Raw genomic sequence first — 27859 nt, forward strand, 5'->3', positions numbered from 1 at the left:
ATTATGATCTGATCAAAGTTTTGATCACATTTTACTTATCAACAAAACATGTCTTAATTCTTGGGCGTGGTGAGCTGAAAAGCACATGCTCTGAGATTTCAATAACTGTACATAAAATATGTAAGATACTTCCAACTGTCGGAAATCAAGTTTGTCAACCTTCAGGATAAATCACAGAACATCATTGATCTCCAACTCCTTACCCCACAGAGATTACTTTCATTTTGTTTGTTTGTTTGTTGTTTAAAGCTGCAACTCAGCAAAATTCCTACTATATGATGGCAGTCTGTAAATAATGAAGTCAGGACCAGACAATCCAGTGATTTATATCATGAGCATCGATCCACGCAATTGGGATATGATGACATGCATCAACCAAGTCAGCGAGCCTGACCATCCGATCCTGTTAGTCGCCTCTTATGACAAGCATAGTTTGCTGAAGACCTATTCTAACCCGGGCCTTCACGAGAGTATGGAGATTACTAAACAGGATTTTGCTGTAAGACATACATTGTTAATGGCAGTCTGCAACACTAATGACATACATACCAAGTGTTCTGTACAAAAAAAAGCAACATACCAAGTGTTCTGTACAATGGAAAGCAACATACCAAGTGTTCTGTACAGAGGAAAACAACATACCAAGTGTTCTGTAAAAAGGAAAGCAACATACCAAGTGTTCTGTACAATGAAAGCAACATACCAAGTGTTCTGTACAATCAAAGCAACATACCAAGTGTTCTGTACAAAGGAAAACAACATACCAAGTGTTCTGTACAAAGGAAAACAACATACCAAGTGTTCTGTACAGAGGAAAACAACATACCAAGTGTTCTGTACAAAGGAAAACAACATACCAGGTGTTCTGTACAAAGGAAAACAACATACCAGGTGTTCTGGTCAACGAAAAGCAACATACCAAGTGTTCTGGACAACAGAAAACAACATACCAAGTGTTCTGTACAGAGGAAAACAACATCCAAGTGTTCTGTACAGAGGAAAACAACATACCAAGTGTTCTGGACAGAGGAAAACAACATACCAAGTGTTCTGAACAGAGGAAAACAACATACCAAGTGTTCTGTACAGAGGAAAACAACATACATAGTGTTCTGTACAAAGGAAAACAACATACCAGGTGTTCTGTACAAAGGAAAACAACATACCAAGTGTTCTGGATAGCGGAAAGCAACATACCAAGTGTTCTGTACAAAGGAAAACAACATACCAAGTGTTCTGTACAAAGGAAATAACATACCAAGTGTTCTGTACAAAGGAAAACAACATACCAAGTGTTCTGTACAAAGGAAATAACATACCAAGTGTTCTGTACAAAGGAAAACAACATACCAGGTGTTCTGTACAAAGGAAAACAACATACCAAGTGTTCTGGATAGCGGAAAGCAACATACCAAGTGTTCTGTACAATGGAAAACAACATACCAAGTGTTCTGTACAAAGGAAAGCAACATACCAAGTGTTCTGTACAAAGGAAAACAACATACCAAGTGTTCTGTACAAAGGAAATAACATACCAAGTGTTCTGTACAGAGGAAAACAACATACTAAGTGTTCTGTACAAAGGAAAACAACATACCAAGTGTTCTGTACAAAGGAAAACAACATACCAAGTGTTCTGGACAACGAAAAGCAACATACCAAGTGTTCTGTAAAAAGGAAAACAACATACCAAGTGTTCTGTACAAAGGAAAACAACATACCAAGTGTTCTGTACAAAGGAAAACAACATACCAAGTGTTCTGTACAAAGGAAAACAACATACCAAGTGTTCTGTACAAAGGAAAACAACATACCAAGTGTTCTGTACAAAGGAAAACAACATACCAAGTGTTCTGTACAAAGGAAATAACATACCAAGTGTTCTGTACAAAGGAAAACAACATACCAAGTGTTCTGTACAAAAGAAAACAACATACCAAGTGTTCTGTACAAAGGAAAACAACATACCAAGTGTTCTGTACAAAGGAAAACAACATACCAAGTGTTCTGTACAAAGGAAAACAACATACCAAGTGTTCTGTACAAAGGAAATAACATACCAAGTGTTCTGTACAAAGGAAAACAACATACCAGGTGTTCTGTACAAAGGAAAACAACATACCAAGTGTTCTGGATAGCGGAAAGCAACATACCAAGTGTTCTGTACAATGGAAAACAACATACCAAGTGTTCTGTACAAAGGAAAGCAACATACCAAGTGTTCTGTACAAAGGAAAACAACATACCAAGTGTTCTGTACAAAGGAAATAACATACCAAGTGTTCTGTACAGAGGAAAACAACATACTAAGTGTTCTGTACAAAGGAAAACAACATACCAAGTGTTCTGTACAAAGGAAAACAACATACCAAGTGTTCTGGACAACGAAAAGCAACATACCAAGTGTTCTGTAAAAAGGAAAACAACATACCAAGTGTTCTGTACAAAGGAAAACAACATACCAAGTGTTCTGTACAAAGGAAAACAACATACCAAGTGTTCTGTACAAAGGAAAACAACATACCAAGTGTTCTGTACAAAGGAAAACAACATACCAAGTGTTCTGTACAAAGGAAAACAACATACCAAGTGTTCTGTACAAAGGAAATAACATACCAAGTGTTCTGTACAAAGGAAAACAACATACCAAGTGTTCTGTACAAAAGAAAACAACATACCAAGTGTTCTGTACAAAGGAAAACAACATACCAAGTGTTCTGTACAAAGGAAACAACATACCAAGTGTTCTGTACAAAGGAAAACAACATACCAAGTGTTCTGGACAAAGGAAAACAACATACCAAGTGTTCTGTACAGAGGAAAACAACATACCAAGTGTTCTGTACAGAGGAAAACAACATACCAAGTGTTCTGTACAAAGGAAAACAACATACCAAGTGTTCTGTACAAAGGAAAACAACATACCAAGTGTTCTGGACAACCGAAAACAACATACCAAGTGTTCTGTACAAAGGAAAACAACATACCAAGTGTTCTGTACAAAGGAAAACAACATACCAAGTGTTCTGTACAAAGGAAAACAACATACCTAGTGTTCTGGACAACCGAAAACAACATACCTAGTGTTCTGTACAAAGGAAAACAACATACCAAGTGTTCTGTACAGAGGAAAACAACATACCAAGTGTTCTGTACAAAGGAAAACAACATACCAAGTGTTCTGTACAAAGGAAAACAACATACCAAGTGTTCTGTACAATGGAAAACAACATACCAAGTGTTCTGTACAAAGGAAATAACATACCAAGTGTTCTGTACAGAGGAAAACAACATACCAAGTGTTCTGTACAAAGGAAAACAACATACCAAGTGTTCTGTAAAAAGGAAAACAACATACCAAGTGTTCTGTACAGAGGAAAACAACATACCAAGTGTTCTGTACAAAGGAAAACAACATACCAAGTGTTCTGTACAAAGGAAAACAACATACCAGGTGTTCTGTACAAAGGAAAACAACATACCAAGTGTTCTGTACAAAGGAAAACAACATACCTAGTGTTCTGGACAACGAAAAGCAACATACCAAGTGTTCTGTACAAAGGAAAACAACATACCAAGTGTTCTGTACAATGAAAGCAACATACCAAGTGTTCTGTACAATGGAAAGCAACATACCAAGTGTTCTGTACAAAGGAAAACAACATACCAAGTGTTCTGTACAGAGGAAAACAACATACCAAGTGTTCTGTACAAAGGAAAGCAACATACCAAGTGTTCTGTACAATGAAAGCAACATACCAAGTGTTCTGTACAAAGGAAAACAACATACCAAGTGTTCTGTACAATGAAAGCAACATACCAAGTGTTCTGTACAATCAAAGCAACATACCAAGTGTTCTGTACAGAAGAAAACAACATACCAAGTGTTCTGTACAGAAGAAAACAACATACCAAGTGTTCTGTACAAAGGAAAACAACATACCAAGTGTTCTGTACAAAGGAAAACAACATACCAAGTGTTCTGTACAGAGGAAAACAACATACCAAGTGTTCTGGACAACGAAAGCAACATACCAAGTGTTCTGTACAATGAAAGCAACATACCAAGTGTTCTGAACAGAGGAAAACAACATACCAAGTGTTCTGTACAATGAAAGCAACATACCAAGTGTTCTGTACAATGGAAAACAACATACCAAGTGTTCTGTACAATGAAAGCAACATACCAAGTGTTCTGTACAATGAAAGCAACATACCAAGTGTTCTGTACAAAGGAAAACAACATACCAAGTGTTCTGTACAATGAAAGCAACATACCAAGTGTTCTGTACAATCAAAGCAACATACCAAGTGTTCTGTACAAAGGAAAACAACAAACCAAGTGTTCTGGACAACGAAAGCAACATACCAAGTGTTCTGTACAATGAAAGCAACATACCAAGTGTTCTGAACAGAGGAAAACAACATACCAAGTGTTCTGTACAATGAAAGCAACATACCAAGTGTTCTGTACAAAGGAAAACAACATACCAAGTGTTCTGTACAATCAAAGCAACATACCAAGTGTTCTGTACAATCAAAGCAACATACCAAGTGTTCTGTACAAAGGAAAACAACAAACCAAGTGTTCTGTACAAAGGAAAACAACATACCAAGTGTTCTGGACAACGAAAGCAACATACCAAGTGTTCTGTACAATGAAAGCAACATACCAAGTGTTCTGTTCAATGAAAGCAACATACCAAGTGTTCTGAACAGAGGAAAACAACATACCAAGTGTTCTGTACAATGAAAGCAACATACCAAGTGTTCTGTACAAAGGAAAACAACATACCAAGTGTTCTGTACAAAGGAAAGCAACATACCAAGTGTTCTGTACAAAGGAAAACAACATACCAAGTGTTCTGTACAAAGGAAAACAACATACCAAGTGTTCTGTACAATGAAAGCAACATACCAAGTGTTCTGTACAATGGAAAACAACATACCAAGTGTTCTGTACAATGAAAGCAACATACCAAGTGTTCTGTACAAAGGAAAACAACATACCAAGTGTTCTGTACAAAGGAAAGCAACATACCAAGTGTTCTGTACAATGAAAGCAACATACCAAGTGTTCTGTACAAAGGAAAACAACATACCAAGTGTTCTGTACAATGAAAGCAACATACCAAGTGTTCTGTACAATCAAAGCAACATACCAAGTGTTCTGTACAAAGGAAAACAACAAACCAAGTGTTCTGTACAAAGGAAAACAACAAACCAAGTGTTCTGTACAAAGGAAAACAACATACCAAGTGTTCTGTAAAGAGGAAAACAACATACCAGGTGTTCTGGACAAAGGAAAACAACATACCAAGTGTTCTGTACAAAGGAAAACAAGATACCAAGTGTTCTGTACAGAGGAAAACAACATACCAAGTGTTCTGTACAGAGGAAAACAACATACCAAGTGTTCTGTACAAAGGAAAACAACATACCAAGTGTTCTGTACAGAGGAAAACAACATACCAAGTGTTCTGTACAAAGGAAAACAACATACCAAGTGTTCTGTACAGAGGAAAACAACATACCAAGTGTTCTGTACAAAGGAAAACAACATACCAAGTGTTCTGTACAAAGGAAAACAACATACCAAGTGTTCTGTACAAAGGAAAACAACATACCAAGTGTTCTGTACAGAGGAAAACAACATACCAAGTGTTCTGTACAAAGGAAAACAACATACCAAGTGTTCTGTACAGAGGAAAACAACATACCAAGTGTTCTGTACAAAGGAAAACAACATACCAAGTGTTCTGTACAAAGGAAAACAACATACCAAGTGTTCTGGACAACGAAAAGCAACATACCAAGTGTTCTGGACAACAGAAAACAACATACCAAGTTTTCTGTACAATGGAAAACAACATACCAAGTGTTCTGGATAGCGGAAAGCAACATACCAAGTGTTCTGTACAATGGAAAACAACATACTAAGTGTTCTGTACAAAGGAAAACAACATACCTAGTGTTCTGGACAATGGAAAACAACAAACCAAGTGTTCTGTACAAAGGAAAACAACATACCAAGTGTTCTGGACAACGGAAAACAACATACCAAGTGTTCTGGACAACGAAAAGCAACATACCAAGTGTTCTGGACAACAGAAAACAACATACCAAGTTTTCTGTACAATGGAAAACAACATACCAAGTGTTCTGGATAGCGGAAAGCAACATACCAAGTGTTCTGTACAATGGAAAACAACATACCAAGTGTCCTGGACAACGGAAAACAACATACCAAGTGTTCTGTACAAAGGAAAGCAACATACTAAGTGTTCTGTACAATGGAAAACAACATACTAAGTGTTCTGTACAAAGAATCAAAGAACCAAAGCCACCCCATGACAAAGTAAAATACTGTTCAAAGCAGCAGTTCAACAAGTCTACTCTCCCTTTCATAACACACAGATAACTTTCTGGTGGAGGACAAGGTACTTTATTTCATGCACGTCCAGATACAATTGCTGAGCAGGAGAGGTATCGCTTCATTACTTCAATCTGAAGGTTTAAGAACCTGAGCTGGATATTCTTCCCTAAATACCTTAAGGAGCTTCAAGGTCATTCCAATTTGGGAAACGAGTAAGATCTGGCCATCTCAAGTCATCAAGCTCAGACCAGGTTTTTCTCTTTTATATGATCAATGTGAGGACTACTTTCTGCTTACTTCCAGAATAAATGCATCTCAAGATGGAACCCAGTCTGCCTGTCAGGCTATCCAATCAAATTTTTACGATTATCTTCAACATGATGTCCTTACATGTGCAAGAAATGCATAATGCATCGTGGGAATTATCGCAGTGTGATGGCCATCTTAAATGTGATCACACAATTATTATTGGACGACAAGAAGATGCGAAAGAGCTGTCCCATCACACCCAAATCTACACAGACAATCACTGGCTGTAGTTCTTGGCGGTTACCTGTCTCCTGAGGCAAGATGGATGGTTGGGAAAATAATTGTTTGAAAGGAAACTCATAATACCATTATGTGATAATGAATGTGATGAGTGCCAATTTTCTTGTCACAGAGGCAAACAAAGCCTTGAAGGCTATAGGCTTTTGTCAATACGGGGAGTGAGAGGGGCCCCATGAGCTGGTGAGATCACTCACAACCAGGAGATGGTGGGACCGAGATCCTTCTCCATATTATCAATACATCACATTGAGCGTGGTCATGTTTTTCATTAAGTGTTCTTCGACGTCAGAGCAAACTTTTTGGCCCCAAATATTCCCATTCGACAAGAAATTCTTTTCAAGGTATTTTCTTTCTGGTTGCGCAACTACTTAACATCGCCATTGAAAACGGACATGTGTTAGACCTCTATTTTGGGACAAACCGAGGAATCATGTTATTGATTCGGGATGACTTAGGGTGCGGGTCAAAAGTAAATTGGATAAAAAGCTAAATTCCTACAGTTTTGAGACATACCTCTCTAAAACTTAATTGTGATCAGATTGACATCCTCAAAGAGATTATTTCAGGAAGAAACAATCACAGATCACTATACCACTGCAGACACAAAGCGCATCATGGTGCCAATGACAAACACACATGAAAACGTTTTACATCTACCATGATCTTTATCAACTAATTGTCCTGTGAAGGTGATGCTAGCTGTTGAGTTTGTTAGATGGGAAACTTGCAGACTTGGTGAAAACTAAACTTAAGGTTTTAACATTTGTATTCAACTTGAAACTGGTGATCTGCCCCCCATGAGAAGACTATTTCAGGTCTTTCTACTTTTTTAAATGTCAAATCTCAACATTGACCATTGCCTAAATTAATGACTTCTCTGATCAATTATTTCTATATAGAAGGCTAAAGAGAGATTGTTCTTTCAGAAAAATAATTGCATTTCTCTGCAGATCATAATGATTTTTGTGTCATAACCTTCAATTTTGTCTTTGTTTAGCCGGGGTTTTTTCAAGGAAATCCATGGCACATCAATATGATGTGTCTCAATGAGTGCAGATTCTCAATGCAAGACACAGGGGGCAAACTAGCATTGCGTTGGTTAATTTTCCACTATGATTAAATTCTGATGCTGTCAATTCCTGCTTACTGTGGAAAGACAGCCCTAAGTGACAGATCCTTTGGTTAAAACAACAAGCATGGTTCTGACATACCAAGGAACGCAATCTGGGATTCTAACTCATATCCAGCAGATCCTGACATGGCTAAGGGATGCAATTCTGCAATGAAAAGCCTCAAATGTTCTGAAACATGATTCACATCATGTGCAATATTCAAACCAACAACAAAAAACAAAATAAATTAAATTATATGTGTTATTGTCAAAAATTGTAATCTGGTCTACGCGTCTGAGTGAAACATGGACTCCCAAACCAGAATCATTACACAAACATGTCACCTCACCTCAGGAAGCTGACTGATGATTACATATTGACAAATTGAAACACATGGCCACAAATCATCATCCATCTCTTTGTAAATGAGCTAGTACCCAATTATCTGGTACTGAGAGACAAGAATCAATCCACTTTTGTTACCAAGCAAGGTCAACAGGACATGTCACAAACAGGAGTCTCCATCACGTCCACTGCAGGAAACTGATGACAATACTAATCAGGGCTTCTATTGTGTCCAGTCCGCCATCTGTCTGTAATGAACCGGTGTTATGCACTGGTGAGCGCACAAGTTGGAACTGTATTTCAGTTATATCAAGGTGAGGTGAAATGGGGTCCAATGTCGTGTTCGAGATTATTGCACTTATATAGCAGCGTGCTTGTACATGTATGTGTGTGTGTGTGCTTGTACTCGTCCAGACAAATGCCGATTTTATAGTCCACCGAGATACCTTGCTGCAGTTTAACATGAATACCCCTCTCACACAAAGTACATTGACTCCAAGTCAACCAGTCCTTGTTTTTAGCCCCATAATACCGAGCGTCAGGCAGGGTAACAACAATTACCATCTTTTGGAATGGCGTGGCCGGGGATTGAACCCCGGACCTTCCGCTCTCCAGGCAGACGCTCTACCATGAGACCATGGAGGCAGTCCACACAATTTGTCAGCTTGATGAGGGAGGAAAGCCTGAAGTGATGCAAGTCTTAGATGAAACCACACGCAGAGGCAGGTGCTGACAAACCTAGAAACATCATCAGGATGGATCTGGGATTCAAACCCACTGGTATGCATAAGGGACACAACTCTGAATTTCAACTTTCTAACAGTTTCTACAGACTTTTTCTCTCTCAAAATCTGAAGCTAGTGGTCAAAATAAAAATAGTAATAAAAAAGTACTTTTCATATTTCTTTTGTCTTTAGTGAAAACATGGAGTCGGTCAGTATTGAAAAAATAATATTTGGTACTGAACTGACAGAACAGAAACTGGCATCAGTGGCGATTCCATCTACACACAATGTTAGGCATGACTGTACTTTCTTCCAACATAGGAAGGAAGAAGAGCATCTCCCACAGTCTCTGGGATGATGGCCAACATACACAGAGAGATGCCATGACTAAATTGTGGCACTTAGGAATATCTGGGATAACTGCAGTGTCCAAAATAACTGCTTGCCTGCCTGCTCGTGGCTGGTAACTTTTCTGTCTGGCTGCATGAAATTTTTCTCCACCTGCCCAACTGGCTGGCAGACAATTTTAAGACTTCGTAAATATTCAGTTTTATTATAACTCCTTGTACATTCTCAAGCAATTGTTGGCATTATGTCAACTGAATCAAGACATGATTTATCTCTTAGGTTTTGCAAAATGTTTTAATATCTATAAGGCCTGAACGACCAGATGACTTTGAAGATGGTCAGGCAACACTTATGGGTCACCTGCCCATCTGTCTCGCTGGGTTTTAAAATTATTTCAAACACTGGATAATTGGCATAAAAAACTAGAGTGAGTGAGTGAGTTGGGTTTAACGCCACTTTTAACAGTATTCCAGTTATGTCACAGCGTGTCAGCTTAATGTGGGAGGAAAGCCCCAAAAGATGCAGGTCTCAGGCGTTAACCACTTCGGTGAAACCCACGAGCAAGGGTATGGTGCTGACAAACCTAGAAACATAATCAGGAAGAACCAGGAGTCAAACCCACAATCATAGGTTTCTGGCATGCCCAAGGGACTCAACTCTGCACAGTGAATCCCGACGCCTTAGGCGACTGGGCCATCCGTGCCCCCTTTAAATTTAGAAACTGTCCCCCCCAAATACTAATCCCCATCATCATGACCGACTGTATTTATCTTTTGCACAGCATTTTATCAGCCCAAATCCTCAAAATCTGTAAACTTAATCATCAGAAAAAACAAGTGATCATTAACTGCTTATTAATTGGTTTTATGCATGACGATGCCTGTAGCAAGGTCAATAAATAAATTATTGGTGATACATTTGAGAAAATTTGTAATATATTTCTTTCTACATGTACCATGAATTAGGAAATTACTCGATTCTGATTGGTCAATCAGAGGCTATTAAATCACAATAAACCCCTTCTGACAGAACAGCTGGTTTGACGACCGCATCACAGCAGTCATTGTCGGTAGGCATATTTAAAAAATTATATCTACAATTACAATTTACAAAAGTTGTGGTTACTCAAAATTCAAAGGATGTTTGGCAATACATTTCATGCGAAAACACGATAGAAATCTACAAAAAGAATGTATTTAAGTTTTTGAGATAACAGCGAGCTTGGAATTTTGTGCTTTTCTATATAAGACTGTGACGTCATTATAATGACATCTTAATAGTGATGTGCGGTGTAGAACAAAAGCCTTGCATCCGACATGGTTGGTTGCATATGATTATGTCGGATTAATGAGTATGTCGGATAAACAAAATTAAGTAGTATCAATGTTCGTGATCGAAAATCTGACAACTACACGATAGATAAGGATACAAACATGTAATAAAAAAATATAAATGAAATATTCATTTTGTTATTTTACATTGTTAGCGGAATATGTTTTCTAATCATGCAACCTCTAAAGCTCATCACAAAACAACTGTTACGGACTGTATGACTTATTCAAAATACTTTTAAAAGCATAGTCTGGAATGGAAGTCGCAAGTTTGAAACTGGTACCGCAAAGATAAAGACTCGTCTCACATCAAAACACGGGCTGTGTACTCGCGGGCAGATGACGTACGCTGATCACTGTCAGATTAATGAGACTGATTAATGAGTGATTTCGGTAATTCGTTGCAAATTAGGTGTGTCGGAGTCGGAGTGAGAGACTTTCGGATTAACAGGTCTAAATAGCACCGATTTAATCGGTTCCAATCATTAGTGTCGGATAAAGCCAATTGTTGGATTAACGAGTGTCAGATTAACGAGACTTGACTGTATGTTTATCTCCTAATTTTACAGTATTGGCAGAACTGGACTCCCAACATTGTAATGATTCCGACAAACTCGTGTTGGTTGGCATCACTGAACATGGCTGACAAAAAGTTCAGCAAAGAGGATACAAGAATTCTGCTTCTTGTTGTTGAGATATCTGAAGTTTTAATCAAACTATCACTGAACTTCCTGTTCTTCAAGATTCTCATGTTGCACTGTCCAAGCAGAAAGGTCTACAATTACCAGCAGATTGAAATTCACCACTTGTGTTTGAAAGTTAAAATATCTCTTCTGTATGAGAAAAAGTGCTGGGCCAGCTGAAATCGATATCCTTGTAGTGAGCCCAGATGAAAACTTCTCCAGGCTCTGTTGACAAGGAAGACATGAGGGACTGTAGCTCACCTGCTTGCAGGAAAATATACAGTGAGTGAGTGAGTTGGCTTTGAACAGTATTCCAGCTACATCATAGCGTGTCAGTGTGATGTCAGAGGAAAGCCCGATGTGAAGCAGGTCATTTACCACTTAGCTTTGTGAAACATGCACCAGTGCAACCTATTACTGAAAAATAATAATTATGTATACATGCACCAAGTGCATATCCAAAACTTTGTGTTTGACGAAACCTTACTTCGCCACACAACACTGATCTTTGAACACACTCAATACCTCTAAAGTTTATTTACCATACCACATCACTAATCTCTGTGGTACATGTAATCTGTCATGCTGTTTTAGGTTTGACATCATCAAATTGTAGGTACTTCATGGTTATGTGCACATGTTCCTATTACGTTTAACAGCAATGGGTCTTTAATTTATGTGACACTGGCTGCAGATTGGCCTATATTTCAACATTGATATATATACTGTAAATCGTGAAATTAATGCGTCTCCAAAAGAATGCAGCCACTGGCCCCTAGCCCAAAATGCGACTCAATATGAATGCGACACCCCCCTCCTCTCAAGCATCAGTGGATTTATACCTAAAGAAAATGTCCTCTGTCAGGATTACAGAATCCTCACCTTAATCCAACCTCACATTAATCCAATCACACACCAAATAGCACCGCTTATTAGCGCTGAGTTGAGTACTTCCCGCTGAAACAATACATGCACGGCTCGTGTCGGCCTCTGACGCAGTCGCAAAGAACAAAGATTGTGTTGCGTGGGTGGTGTCTATCTGGACGTGATCAGTGATGACACAAGTGAGTAGAACTCTTGTTTTGACCCAAGCAGTGACAATTCACAGGATGTAATTAGTGTTTGAATGACATTGTTTATATACTTGTTACAAGTGCTGCTCAATAATCAGTGATGTCGAAAACATGGTTGTTTGTTTTCAGCGTATATCTAAGTTGTTATTTCAGCTATCCAAAATGTCTTATTGTTGATATAAATACAATGTTTAATAATGTGAGCAAAGACCACTCGCATTTTTTGCATTTACTTCAAGCTCGCGTTAATTTCAGGATTTACAGTATATACATGTTCGGCCCCAAGTCAGCCTGTTTCAATATTGATATATATATGTGACCAGGGTGCAACCTGGTTTTGTTTGGTGCAACTTTGTTTTCATGTCAACATGCTCCTGGTGCAAGTTAAATCAAGAACCTGAAATCAAGTCCTGGTTTGAAAACACCAAATGAAATTTAGAAATAACATGCTTTCTGCCTTGCATTTATGAAAAGTTCGGATAAAAATCTAATATTTAATTTCTTATTCCTTACCGGTCTTTTCTGGATGTTTTCAGTTGCTATACACCACTTTTACAACCATACATATTATTTACCAACCATAAGTGACAGAGTATTTAGGTTGCACTGATAATAGGTAGATAAACCATTTCTAAAAACTCTTCGCCACATGGATACAATGTGGCTGGAATAATATGGTGTTGAATGATGTTAAACAGTGTGAAACCTAAACAATTTAAAGAAAACAGATCTTTAAAAAATCTTTCATGGAGCCCTGTCAAACTCCATGAAAGCCTGCTCAAGGCATTGGACACAGTAACAGTCGATGGTTGTGATGTAGAAGAAGCATGGCTGTTTGGTAGGACTAAGAATTTGGCATAGTCCATCAATTGACGAAGGAGGGACGACACCCGGCTGTTGTCTATAAATGGGGACAATGACATGGTGGGGGGCAGGTGTTTATTGTCAGGTAGATTACAGATTATTTTTTCCCCAAAACTATAGCATTGCTGGTTGAAAAAAAAAGAATTTCCAAGATGATCCAGATTTATTTTGTTTTTTAAATGAAAAAAGAAATTAATTAATTTTGTTTATATTGTTTCTAATGAAAAGACAGAAAATTACTATCTTTCCCCCATGAAGTTGCTGAACGGTAATTGTTTAACAGCTTCTTCAGCAAGAAAAACATGAATGTTCTCAAAACGTTAATTTTAATCCACGTTTGGGAAATTATAGATTGGCAGATCTTTAAACCAAGTAATTAATAACCAAAAACAAATGTCTAAGCAAAGTGTTTGTTGACATTTCATTGGGTCAAAATTGGAGCTTTATAAACCTTTTACGTCCAGCTACTTAAAGTGCAGCTGTGACATTGAGTATGTGGCTGATCTGGGTGTGTTTCTGTGTGTGTGTCTTGGACCCTCAACTCCTTCACCAGACACAAAGCCATGTGTGTTCCTGAGCTATCTGCTCTCATCTAATGATGTAAAGGACATTGAGAACACTTGTCAGGAAGAGGGCCATTTGTAAGACTGAGTGGTCAGTCTTGTTTTGATTAAGAATTGTTGCCCCCCTGCAGGTGATAAATGACAAGCGAAGATAAAGTGAGTGAGTGAGTATGGTTTTACGCCGCTTTTAGCAATATTCCAGCAATATCACGGCGGGGGACACCAGAAATGGGCTTCACACATTGTACCCATGTCGGGAATCGAACCCGGGTCTTCGGCGTGACGAGCGAACGCTTTAACCACTAGGCTACCCGACCGCCCCCGAAGATAAAGAGGATGAGCAGCAAAGGTAGGAATTCTACATAAGTCTTGCCATAACCCATTCTAACTGTTGTCATGGAAACAAAAGTTTGATTATACTCATTAAGTTTTTTGCTTTCAAGAAACTATTTAAAATAACCTTGTTTCCGAGAAATTGAACTTAAATGGTTTATTGTACAAGATTTCAGCAATAGAAATCAATCAGTCATTAGTATCTGGAAATATCAGCCATTGCAATATTGACAAAATATATTTCAACTTGTTGCAGCAAGGCAAAACCATCTTTTAAATGAAATAACCAAATATATTTGAATGCCGAACCCACATGGTCGATCAAAACTTCCTTCAGACTCTAAACAAGCTGACAATCCTACCTAACGGGGTCTAAATGGCAAACGCTCCTACTAACCAAATGCAATAACCTCGACCTATAAAGACTGGCAACGTTTACTGTAGTCGTGATGACTCGGGAGTTTTAACATGGCGGCTGACATGGCCTGGCCGAGCGCGAGATGTTGGGTATCCTATCTGAGGATTCTGCCACTGATTGGATGAGTGTATTGATCTCAACGCCCAAATCAATGCCCCGTCTGTGGGAGGGATGGTTAAGGTGGTAGAGGTGAGACCATCATGCACCTCTGCTGCCACGGTGGTTGCGTCACGCTAACGTCTAGGCCTCTTGATCAAATTGCTGGAATTAATTTCAAGGACACATGGGGAAATTGGAAATATTTGCTGTTCATTTATTTCTAGCATTTTTGGCATGAGAAGAGTTTTGCTTTGCCGGCCAAGTGCTCCAGACATCTTATACCGTTAAATCTCAATTGCATTTTGTCGCCCCAAACCAGGAAAGGTGATATAAATTATTTGCTGTGCTTTTTCACATCTCACATTTTTTGCATGATGAGTTTGCTCTTCCTGGCAAACTCGTGCGATAGTATTGACACATGGTTCAATCAAATCTCAATTGAATTTTGTCTCGATGCCACCTTCAAGCAAACAAGGGGTGGTTGATCTTGCAGATGCCAAAGTTTTATTATCAGTGATACTAATTGCCTTTCAGTGTGGCCTTGCATGATGTCACATTGATGAAATTGGCTATTCCATTTGTGCAGCAAATAAGAATCTTACTGGCCAATATTCAATCATAATCTTCATCTGCATGCTTATTGTTCCTCACTCCCCTAGAAATGAAATGGTCATGTCGTTGTTTTAAACTAGCACTTAGTGATTCTTTTATGGTGAAGCAACAGCAATGTGTGTGCGTGCGAGAGAGAGAGAGAGAGAGAGAGAGAGAGAGAGAGAGAGAGTCTTTGTACCAAATTGGCTGGATGGAGGAAGGAAAAGAAAAAAATCCAGATCAATAAATAGATTTATGGGGTCAAACTGGTTGGATGGAAGAAAAAAACAACCTATGAAATGTTCTATCATTTCCTGACTTATTACAGAAGTTCCTCTCTGAATTATAAGTTAACTAGTTAAGCCCCACAAGAAGTTCACCCCAAAAGTCAGGAAATGTTTTATCATTTTCAAGGTTGTTTTTCTCCTCCTCCATTCAACCAATTTGGCCCCATAAATCGATAATACAAACAGTATTTTTATTGATCTGGATTTTTTTTTTATTTTTACAGTAAATCAGACCAGGCAGGGCATGTGGCCAAGACATTCGATAACAAATCAGTTCACCGTCATTTGAGGTATTTTCTCAATCAGACACATGTTTTGTTTCGTGGCTGTTCGGCTAAAGCACTTTGTTGACAGTGTGCAAAACCATATGAGAAACTCCACCAATAACAAATTCCCAAAACACAAAAGGGCTTGACAAGGCGCCATTTGCAGTTATACACATATGTGCATACGACAGTTTTCGGCAAGAACTGATTTGATTGGTAGACATGCTGCAGTCAGTCAAATTAAATTAGTTAAACTTCTGCTGATGGCAAGAGACAATTGTAGAAGAGTTGCTTCCCTTCCACTGAGTAATTAATAAATGTTTTAGAGTTGTCGGCAAATTAGTTTAAACTCATAATCTTCATTTTTCATTTATGTTTTTCTGAAATCAGGGATAAATCAGTGTGGTGGATCTGTAGGATCTGTAAATCATTGGTCAGACTTAAGTATGATCACCAAGTTTGGCAGAAAGCCAAAAGCTTTAAAATAGCTTTTTCCCCAAAAAGTCAAAAACTTTTAGGGATGGTGGATCTGTAAACTAAATAATAAAATACATGTACAAAAACACCTTACCTTAAAGTTATCAGAAGTGAAAAAAGATAAATATTTGGTAAAAAATAAATTATCTTTTTTAAACACTTTGTTAGTAAATTAACTTAAACTTGTGTTCAAGGGTTATTCTTGAAAGTACAGTAAACCCGACGCATAGAACAACCTATCTTTTGGTCCCACCCATTTGCTGCATATACATGTATGTTTATAACGAACTATAGTTATAACGAAATAAACCTTGAGACTGCCATTTCTTTTTCTCATTCAAGGGGCAAGCAAGGCACTGCCACACATATCTGCAACACTACAGATGTAGCGAGGGAGGACAAAATAGTTGCAAGAAGAAGTCTGTGTCTATAATTTGTCTTTGATCTCAATATTTGAAATAATAAAATGTCTGTGATGTTCAGGAACCCATCTCACTTTGTCTTTGATGCAAGTAATCAAAAACACCAGGTGTTGACCTGAGCAGGCATTGTGCCCACCTGATCCCATTCTTCTAGCTGCCTTCAGGGAACGCTCTCAACATACAGGACCACTAACTGTCTCTGGTGACCTAGACAGTGTAGCACAGGACTCAATTATTAATGACTGAGCCAAGTAAATAAAAACATAGTTAATTGGTGATTTATTTACAGGAAACAGACTCCTGATTGTTTCACTTTTTTAAGGACTTGAAATGAACGGGTTTTTTTACAGTCACTAATGTGGTGTCGCACCAGTTAACACACAAAATGGTGTCATGTGTTGGAGTTATACATGGCCAGGCATCGAATATAAAACAAGGGAAAACAAACACATTTTTATTGCAAATGTAAGCATTGTAAATGCATTGGTGATGTGTAACATTCCGGATCGCCTTATAGACGGGGCATTAAAAAAGCATAGATTTTGAAAGTTTTTACATGGGTGGGAGTTTGGGGGTAGGGGGGGCCTCACATGTGTAAGTCTTTATAGGCAGCGATATACAGTAATTAACACCGCTATGAACATTAATTCAGCTATATCGTTGCATGTCACCTAGCGTTGGAGGAAACTAAAAATGCTGCATGTCTGACTCGTGAGCATGGGTATTGCAGTGACAAACCTAGAAACAATCTCGGATTTGAAACCATGATCGAGGTTGCTTGCACGCCAAAGGGAGGTAACTCTGTACAGTGAAATGAGGAACGTGTTGACTTGGCCACCAATGCTTCCCATTAAATACTGAATAAAAGGAGACAGGCTTTCATTTATTGGACATTTATCTTAACAGCTGAGCTGTGGGACTTCTTGGGACTAGAGTTGACTGAGCAGGATATCGGATATCAAGAACATTTGATGGCCATTTCTATCTACGGTATATGATCAAAGTTATTAGCAAGAAATAGGAAATGGATGACAAATGTCTCCGAACATCATCTGAGATACGGAAGTGGCACAACTAAGATTGATGGAACTTCCACCACTATAAGACATTGGCCTCTTGCTGATAAATATACTTCATTCGTTCTATCTCCTGATGTTTGTGTTATTCCTGGCTGTGAAGAGTAACCACACTGTTGCATGAATATACCCAAAGATGTAACTGATAACATTTTTATTGAATATATTGCAATTTCTTGGAAGTATATAACTCAATACTCCTCCATTACCATTTCGAAGACTGAAAGTGTATCGTGCTTAGTTGGGAGAAGACGTTCTCCAAGATTTCAAATTAAAATGAGTAAAAATTTGTCAAACATCTGAATGGTTAAGTCACCAGCTCAGCAATTGAGTGTTTTGTATGAAAAAGTTTCACAAAAGAACTATTGAACAGTTTATGAGATACATTCCAGAAATAAAACGTGACGATGGATGCAATAATAAATGACATTGCTCTTGTATGTTCAAATAACAGTGCTAACTCTATGAAACAACTCTCGTAACAATCATCTCCTGTTGATCTACCGTCATATATTTACTTTCAGATGTTCTTCATGAATATTGATGGTAGTTAGATCACATATCATGCCAAGGTTATTTTGCTTTTGACATTCTATAGTGATGGAGTTATCATTTCAAAACCAGCGAGAGCTGCTTGCATTAATTTCATGACTCTAGATCATCTAAGGCAACGGGTGAGCACTCTTGTTAATTTGGTGCCGCATTAATTTCATGATTTACAGCATCCAACATGCCACTGAACCAATTCCACCAACTGGCTGGGGAAATGAATGTGTGTGCTTGACACTGTTCAGATAACAAAAATCTATGACACAATCTGAATCTCAAGCAAGATTCAACCTCAAGTTGTATATCACATCTACTTATAACACACCACTCCGAATGTCGTTAAACTTTAAAAATGTGATTTAATTCACACATAAACTCTTGCAGAGTTTGGCTTTTATTGACAGGAGCTCTCAGAGGGGCACTTATTCGCCAACACACAACGTCAGCGATCTAACCCACTCAGCCACCGAGGCCTCCACAAAAATGGAGGTCCTACAACTGGTACTCTGTGTACCCGTCTGAATGATTTGTTTGTTTGTTTGTTGTTTAATGCCGCACTCAGCAACATTCCAGCTATATGACGGCGGTCTGTAAATAATAGAGTCTGGACCTGACAATCCAGTGATTGAGATCAAGAGCATCCATCTACGTAAATGGGTTACCATGACATGCATCAACCAAGTCAGCAAGACTGAACACTCCATCCTGTGAGTCGCCTCTTACGACAAACAATCGCTTTTGCAGCCAGATGACAGCCTGGACCAGACAAACTAGTGATTGATATTATGAGCCATGAGCCACAATCCACCAAGTCACTGAGCCTGACCACCACCCCACCTATGACCACCATAATTTGCTGGGGCATTGTAACCAAGAATCCTACAAGGTTCTCATGCAGAATTATTCCACAATAATCATAAAAAAGGTTTCCCTTTTCATCAAGAAGTAATTAATCTCTACTGCCATAAACAGAGAATGAATTTCACTTTGCAAAAATAAAAAACTTTCATGACACAAACAATACTAAACCAGCCATTAATCCCAATAACACATCTCTACATAAAACTCCATCAAATACATTCGAACTGTTGCCAGCAAATAAAAGAACAAAGTGAGCTGATTCTGTTTCTGCAAAATATTCACTGTCCTCTTCAGCAATCAATACATGACATCACTTGATGGATTCGGCAGCAGGACACAGCAATTTGTTGTGAATCTATGACCAAATTTATAACCATCCCACGAGCAGAGTAATTGTGGATCTTCCAGACAGCATAAGTCAGAGCCAATATTGCCACACAAGGCAATTACTAGTGCAATATAAATCACACGCCTGGACTTGGATGGTCAGATGGCTGATGGATAGCTGTACAGAAAAGGCTGTGTGGGGTCTATAAGTGATCTTCATCGGAGCCTTACAAATTGGCTTCAAATACATCGTTATGCCAAGTGTAGGCCACGCTTTTCATACTTTATGGCCCAACTCTTCAATAAAGGTATTGGCAGCTATGTCACCGCTGCAAATATACATCAAGCTTTCATACGAGTGAGTTTGGTGTATCACTGCTTTGAACAGTATTCCAAACCTTGAAAAATAATTTGGCAAACTAGGATTCAAACTCACAAACACAGGCACGTGGCATGCCTACAGGGCTGGAATTGCATCTTGTACAAGTGGACCCCTCAGATATATATATATATATGTGTGTTTCCTCATTGTCTTTCAGATCAGCATAAGAAACAAACTGGTGTTTCAGCAGATAGCGGTGACTTGTTGTTCTCTGGCAAATACGTTTTATATTTTAGGTAATAACATTTTTATGACTCTGGTGTGAGGAAAAATTGTCCAAAATGAAAAATAATTCTCAGTAAGGAGCGAGTGGGTATGGTTTTACGCCACTTTTAGCAATATTCCAGCAATATCACTGCAGAGGACACCGGAAATGGGCTTTACACACTGTACCAATGTCAGGAATCGAACTCAGGTCTTCGGCATGACGAACAAAGGCTTTAACCACAAGGCTACCTGACCGCCCCTCTCCTTAAGAAACATTTACATTTTGTTAATTGACTTTAAAGCTGAATTTCGACAGATGACATTCTGCAAAATGAAAAACTTCCATCTTAGGGCAGAGAGGCAGTCATGAAGAAGATCCTTCCCCAATGCATCAGTTTTGGCACGACATAACCATATTCTTGTCCATGTCAGTTGTTCATTAACATTAAATCACAAAACCAGATTTTGTTCACAGTAAAATGACAGTCCAGTTTTTCTTCACCTTCCCCAAACCCTGCCATGTGTTTTGTCCTCCCTTATTGTACGAAGGTCAGCCAAGGTCAAATCACAGACCAGCAAGTTCAAGTCAAGTCACAAGCGTGACCTTGGTGGTCAAGTTGTGTGAAAATTCTTCCCTTTTTTTATGGAGATAAATGACTACCATATCAGCCATAATAAACACCCAGGGTGCTTAGAAAAATGAAGGGGAACATATATAAACCATTCACAAGTTAAATAGCTATTTGTCTGAGATCAAGCAGTAAAGAGCACAATTGGTTCAAACGTCAATGAAACTAAAATGTTTTTGATAATAGTTCTTTGGCAATTATATAACTCCTTTACACTGCTGTGTTTTCCATACACAATCACTGAATCAGTTCACCGCCTCCATGGTCTAGTAGTAGAGCCCGGAGAGCGGAAGGTCCGGGGTTCGATCCCCGGCCGCGTCATACCAAAAGACGTTTAAAGATGGTACTTGTTGTTACCCTGCCTGGTGCTCGGCATGAAGGGGCTAAAACAAGGACTGGTCGGCTCGGAGTCAGTATACTGTGTCTCTTCTACACTGCTGTGTTTTCCATACACAATCCATACACAATCACTGAATCAGTTATATACAAAAGAAATTGGGGCTGTCATGTGCAGCTTCAATCTTAGTACAGGACGCTAATAAAGATTATTTACAGAATAGTGTACAAGTTGGGGCACTTGATATTCAAATACATCACCCTTATAACACACACAAGGCCCTAATCACAAGAAAACACAGAAAATGGGCACCACTTGGAGCATGGTGTGCCTTTAATCTTCATCAGTCAATCCTGAATATGTAATTATATTTTTCTAAGAAATAAATTAAACATAAAATATGTCTTTTATTACATGTCTTGCTGGTAAGACAGACCTTCTTATTTAATACAAAATGTTCTATATAAATTCCATGTCTACATCACTCTCAGTGATTCAAGAGGCTACCTGCAGTTTTAACTCAACAGCAGAATGACTTTCATATAAAAACATAACTGATTGACATTTTTTTTATTTTCATTATTTCGACTGACCTTGTGTGGAGAAGCTGGAATAAATCTGTGAATCATGCAGTTAAGAAAGTGTGGCCACAGAGAATTTATCCGCAACATGGGATTTATCAGAGATGCCAACCCAAAAGTGAGGCAATTTTGACTATTTTGACTAAAATGTGGTAATTTAAAAATATACATAAGTATTTTTATATTTATGTCAGACTCTGTATGTATGTCAATGACTGCAATGAGGTCAATATTTAGTCAATATTATTATATAATTGTGAGACAAAATTTGTGTTATATTTCACTGAATAAAATGTACAGAAATTAGTTATATGCTTCCCCCAAATCGTAATGGTTTTTATCTCTGCTCTACCTATATACTATTCCAGTCGAGTAGCTGATGCCAGTGTTGGAAATGAAGCCTGAAAGTCAAGGGGTGCTAATAACAAAAGATTTAGGGTTCTTCAGATTCCAAAACCATAGAAGGAAATCTCAAGGACCTCCCTTAATTTTGAACACAGAACATTCTACAACACATACAATGTCATCTTTCTATTGAGGACGAGGAAATCTTTTCAACAAACGCTTTTTGTTTGTTTGTTGTTTAACGCCGCACTCAGCAATATTCCAGCTATATGACGGTGGTCTGTAAATGAGACAATCGAGTGATTGACATGAGCATCGATCCACGGAAATGGTATACGATGACATGCATCAACCAAGTCAGCGAGCCTGACCACCCGATCTATTGGTCGCCTCTTACGACAAGCATAGTCGCCTATTACGGCAAGCATGGGTAGCTGAAGATCTATTCTACCCTGGATTTCAACAAACAAATTTCAACAAACAACAACAAACACATACATCATATTTCAACTTAAGATACTTTTTTATTATTTCGGTTGACATTTTCAACATGAGAATTGCTTGCCATATTTCATTGTAAGGAAACTGCTGGAGCAAGCTGACATTACCCTGACTGAATATGACATCCACGCAATAGTACGATGAACAGCATCAGCAGCACATGAGATAAGCCAAGGACACACTGCCAAGTATTACACAACAGCAAAGTGACTGACAGTTCCCACAAACCAGATGAACAAATCCAGCTCTTAACATAAACCTTGTACCCTAATTGTTTTATTCCCATCAAGACTTTTGTTCAATGTTCAGATTAGCATGACGAACTGGCATTGCTTGGAATGTTTTCTACACTCTGAAAACTGAAACTGCATCTCAATATCTTAAACTAGACATGGTATACGATATTGAGAAGAGGGGAGAAAGTGTCAGCGCCTCACTACAAAAACTATTACAACGAATACTATTTGCATGTTTTCTGTGAAAGGTCAGGAGCTCTACACAGTGGAGAGTATTTCAATAGCTCTATGTTCGGGGGCAACGCTCATGTCTCAGAAGGGACAGCTCCTTCAGGACCACTTACCATCACTAGTGGCCTGAATCGGACAAAGCCATCACTGTTGGTACGTGGCTGGGAGACAATGCCTTCCATGTATGCCTCAAGTACTGCACTCAAAAAGTCTCTGTGCTCTTGTCAACCTTTAGGATCAATGCTATTCTGCTGGGGTTGAAGGCCAATTAATGTAAGCCGTGATGAATATGTATGCCAAACTCAGGGTTAACCCAGTGCCTTGTATACAGAGACACCAGATCCCCACTACAGTCAGGAAGGTTAACCCAGTGCCTCGTGTACAGAGACACCAGATCCCCACTACAGTCAGGAAGGTTAACCCAGTGCCTCGTGTACAGAGATACCAGATCCCCACCACAGTCAGCAAGGTTAATCCAGTGCCCCGTGTACAGAGACACCAGATCCCCACTACAGTCAGCAAGGTTAACCCAGTGCCTTGTATACAGAGACACCAGATCCCCACTACAGTCAGGAAGGTTAACCCAGTGCCCCGTGTACAGAGACACCAGATCCCCACTACAGTCAAATGAACATCTGTCGAGGCCATAAGAGTGAGGCCCAACAACCAACGAGAGGGCTGTGTGTGAGCAAACCCTGACCCTTCACTGCCTACATTGAGATATGTAAGTCCCCTGTGACAGCCAACACAGACATGTGTACCAGCTGAGATGGGTAAGTCCCTAACCCTAGTCTCTGAGCTAAGTCTAACCCTATGACAGCTACAGAGCTGTGTTCGAGGGGTAAGACATGGCTGGCTGCTCCCACACCAGTGATGCCACACTGGCCACACTGGCCACAGTGATACACGGATGAGTATAGACACAGAACAATCATCTGCTCTAACATGCACACGGCGCTCCATCACTGCTTCAGCTACTCTCTACAACACACACGTCTCCTAGAGTCTGGCCCCGTCCCACAAACTGATCCTAGCACTGTGACTGTCCCTCCTTCCTTCATGTAGCTACTCTCTACGACACACACGTCTCCTAGAGTCTGGCCCCGTCCCACAAACTGATCCTAGCACTGTGACTGTCCCTCCCTCCTTCATGTAGCTCCTCTCTACAACACACGCGTCTCCTAGAGTCTGGCCCCGTCCCACAAACTGATCCTAGCACTGTGACTGTCCCTCCCTCCTTCATGTAGCTACTCTCTACAACACACGCGTCTCCTAGAGTCTGGCCCCGTCCCACAAACTGATCCTAGCACTGTGACTGTCCCTCCTTCCTTCATGTAGCTACTCTCTACGACACACACGTCTCCTAGTTGACAGAGCGTGAGGGAGTTTCGACAGTTGTAGAGCAAAAACCGCTAACCGGATGTGGAACATTGCCCAGGTGTATTACTGGTCAACAAACTCAAGAAAACCCTCAGTTTCTCACTCAACCTCACTTAACAGGCTAAGGCTGGGCTGCCACCTAAACTGTAGGGTGCTCTGTGCTGAATGAGCAGATTGTAAGGGCGTATGCACCTGGTTCTTTTGGTAAGAATTTTAAAAAAAATAGCAGTAATTTTGCTTGAATGTATGTAGAACAACAAAAAGCTTGTATAAATCATTTTTCAATTTATTTCGCAATTAACTGCATGGGCTGCGTATCAAATTTCTGAACAGGACTTTCTTAAATCTGTCTCTCAGTAATACTACATGTTGACCCAACCAATACGGTTATCATAAGTATTTTAATCATATACATACTACAGTTGATATTTGGATTAATAAATTTAGCAAGTAGCCTAACATTTATAAATAGCAAGGAATATGTAAATAAAATGTTCACAGCGATGAATGCAATATAAGCTAATTCAAGTGAATTAAATGCTATCAATATTCAGATCTTAGTGTGTAAGGTAACATAATTAATATTCAGATCTGGTACTGAACGTGTCCCGAGAAGCCATGGAGTTTGTACATCATAATATCAGGTGAGAGGTTACTTCCTCAACAGAAATACAATGCCGGCAATCGGGCAGTATTTAAATGGTGAAAATCATTAAGTCTTAAATCATAGAAAATGTAGTGTGAAAGGTTCAAAATTTGTCATTCTATTTGATGACTTACAACCGAACACAAACAATGACAATAAATTAATACTGTTTATCATAAACATTGAAATTGTTATTTAGAATGACATTCTTTGCCATTTACTGTTACATCAACTGATATTGAAATATGACCTTTTGGCTAGAAAATATCATGACAAATCACTGAATATTAATGCATACCAATGCTGCCTACACATTAAGTCTTTTCAGAATGGTGTGCCATTTTCTCCTTTCCTACTGGTGAATCTCATGGTGTCATACATTTTAAGATCACTTCAGTCATTTAGGTAGGCCCTAAAGAGTTATCCCCCTTTGACCATCTTTTGGGCATGAAACATTGGGTAAGCTTATACCAGAGACCATACAAAAGTATGTGGTCTCTGTTTATACATATCAATGTTAATGAAAACCTGGTTTAATGATTACTGGTAAGTTTATAAATTTTCCAATAAACTTGATAATTTTCCCGTATTTACATATAACTGAAGAGATAAATTAAGTACCAATAATATTTGTTTCTCAAATGACAACTAGTAGTAGCAATGTCATATATTGAGCCGGCCTTTTGGGTCATTAATGTCCTTCTTGTACGAAATAACAAAAGATAATGAGTTGTCTCCCTTTCATAATGACATCATCGGTGCTAGAAATTGCAATGTTTCGATACACAAAGTTTCATTTGATTTCATGATTGTCCCGATGATGCATTACAGTTCATTTCAATCGAATCACAGACAATCTTTCTTGTGGTACTTAATTCATCTGTCGTGGTACTTAATTCATCTGTCGAGGCACTAGAATTGTAAGGATGAATGATAAGAAGTAATTAAATACTGATTAGCATAGTCAATACCTATTATTTATTAAAGTCAGTGAGTTTGATCAGCTTTAGTCATACTGATATATTTAAAGCTGAGAAAAAATACTGTAAGATTCACACAAAATATCACCAAAAACTGAACAATAATATCAGTATTTGTACGATGTTTCGAATTCGATATTAACTTTTGTGTGACTCTGCCATTGGGCAGTACCCATATTATCAACGTGGAATCACAAGAGCATGATGCATGAGCTCAGCTTTGGTCCCTTTTCTATGAAACGAGTATTGTATCACAAATTTTCATGACTGTCTTATTTACAGCTGTTCACATCACCTGGACCAGAGCACGGAAAGCTCTGGCGCTACGAGAACTTACATATTCTGCTATTACATATTTCATTAATCTTTGACGTGTGAATAATCTCTGCAATGTGTCGCCATGAAGTTGATATTCATTAAGTGTCATGTTTAATATCCTAATAAGAAGTACTCATTAGTTCCATAAGCTGAAACAAAAACACAAATATTCTGCCATTTTGAAATACAGATTCTTGAGATTCAATGACATCCTTCTTGACTGTGAATCTGTTCCAGCTAAGGGACCGGTCACTTACTGTAAGCAGAGGTCATAATAATAATAACACACATAATTGGGGAGGGTCTTGGAAAAATGGACACTTGATAATAAAACAATAGAGCTTTTACCTTTTGTCATTTCAGGAGGGTCATGAAAAAAATGTTCAAGGATACTGGGAGGGTCATCCAAAAATATGACAAGCATAAGGGGAGGTTACTGCATCAAAAACCTCTGATCCACCCCTGTAATAAATGACCGGTCCCTAATGTCTCCAATACACTGAATATTAAAGGTACCCTCCCACCAGACTAAAGGCCCTGGATGTGTCACCATGGCAACACCAGGGCCCACCTTCATGCAAATTGCGCCATACCATGATGCTGTTAATGTTGCTACGACTTATCACCACCAACACAGACAGGACAATCAACAGTGAAATCAGAAACGATGACACCCATTCACGCTCACAGTTCAGCAGTCACAGAAACAAGTACATCCTACAATGGTAACCATAAAACTGTTGTAACATTTAAAACTAGAAATCTAACACAGCTCTGCCGATTAACTGCTTCTAATGTGCAGAGACTCATAAATCTTCAATCTTCCATATAAAACACAACTCAAGTGGCATGTATTAAAAAAAAAAATAACTGGCATTTATAACATAGAAAATGGTGACAGTTTGACAACTGCAGACATGCATCAACATTCAACAAGGCAACAGAAAGTATGGGTGGCTGGTGTAGCAACGAGGTCACGTGACAGTGGTCACATGATCAGTGAAAGACAGGTCATGCATTAAGTAATGAATGATGATTGGTTAGTAATGGTTGATATGGAAACAGGTGGTTGTTATGGCAACTATGGACATGCACTCTGGGTTGAGCCTGCATCAGATTTGGTATTACAAACGATGGTGACGAGACATGCAAGATGATGAAATTTGATGTTTCACAAAACACTTCAGGCATACACACCAAAAATAAATTAAAAAATATTGGCATAGAATCACATGCATTCAAAGCACATTATGACTATATCTTCGATGGCAGCAAAATAATCGTTGCATGGTATTCAAAAAGTCTGCAGTTTTGTTGAAGCATGTCAAGAATTTTACATAAAAGTCTGATTGGCAAAAATTGCAATTAACCCTGAATTGTCATGTCCTGTTGTTTGTCATGATTAATACTA

At 38.8% G+C, this 27859-nt stretch overlaps 1 protein-coding gene across 13 annotated transcripts in view; it reads right to left on the minus strand.

Moving 5' to 3' along the window:
- The window catches only part of LOC124140137 (FERM domain-containing protein 4A-like), a 214736-nt gene that overhangs the window by 19457 nt on the left and 167420 nt on the right, over window positions 1-27859 (minus strand). The window lies entirely within an intron of this gene.

This window comes from Haliotis rufescens, unplaced genomic scaffold, assembly GCF_023055435.1.
Source record: "Haliotis rufescens isolate VD_foot unplaced genomic scaffold, xgHalRufe1.0.p SCAF_23, whole genome shotgun sequence".
Classification (NCBI taxonomy): Eukaryota; Metazoa; Mollusca; class Gastropoda; order Lepetellida; family Haliotidae; genus Haliotis; species Haliotis rufescens.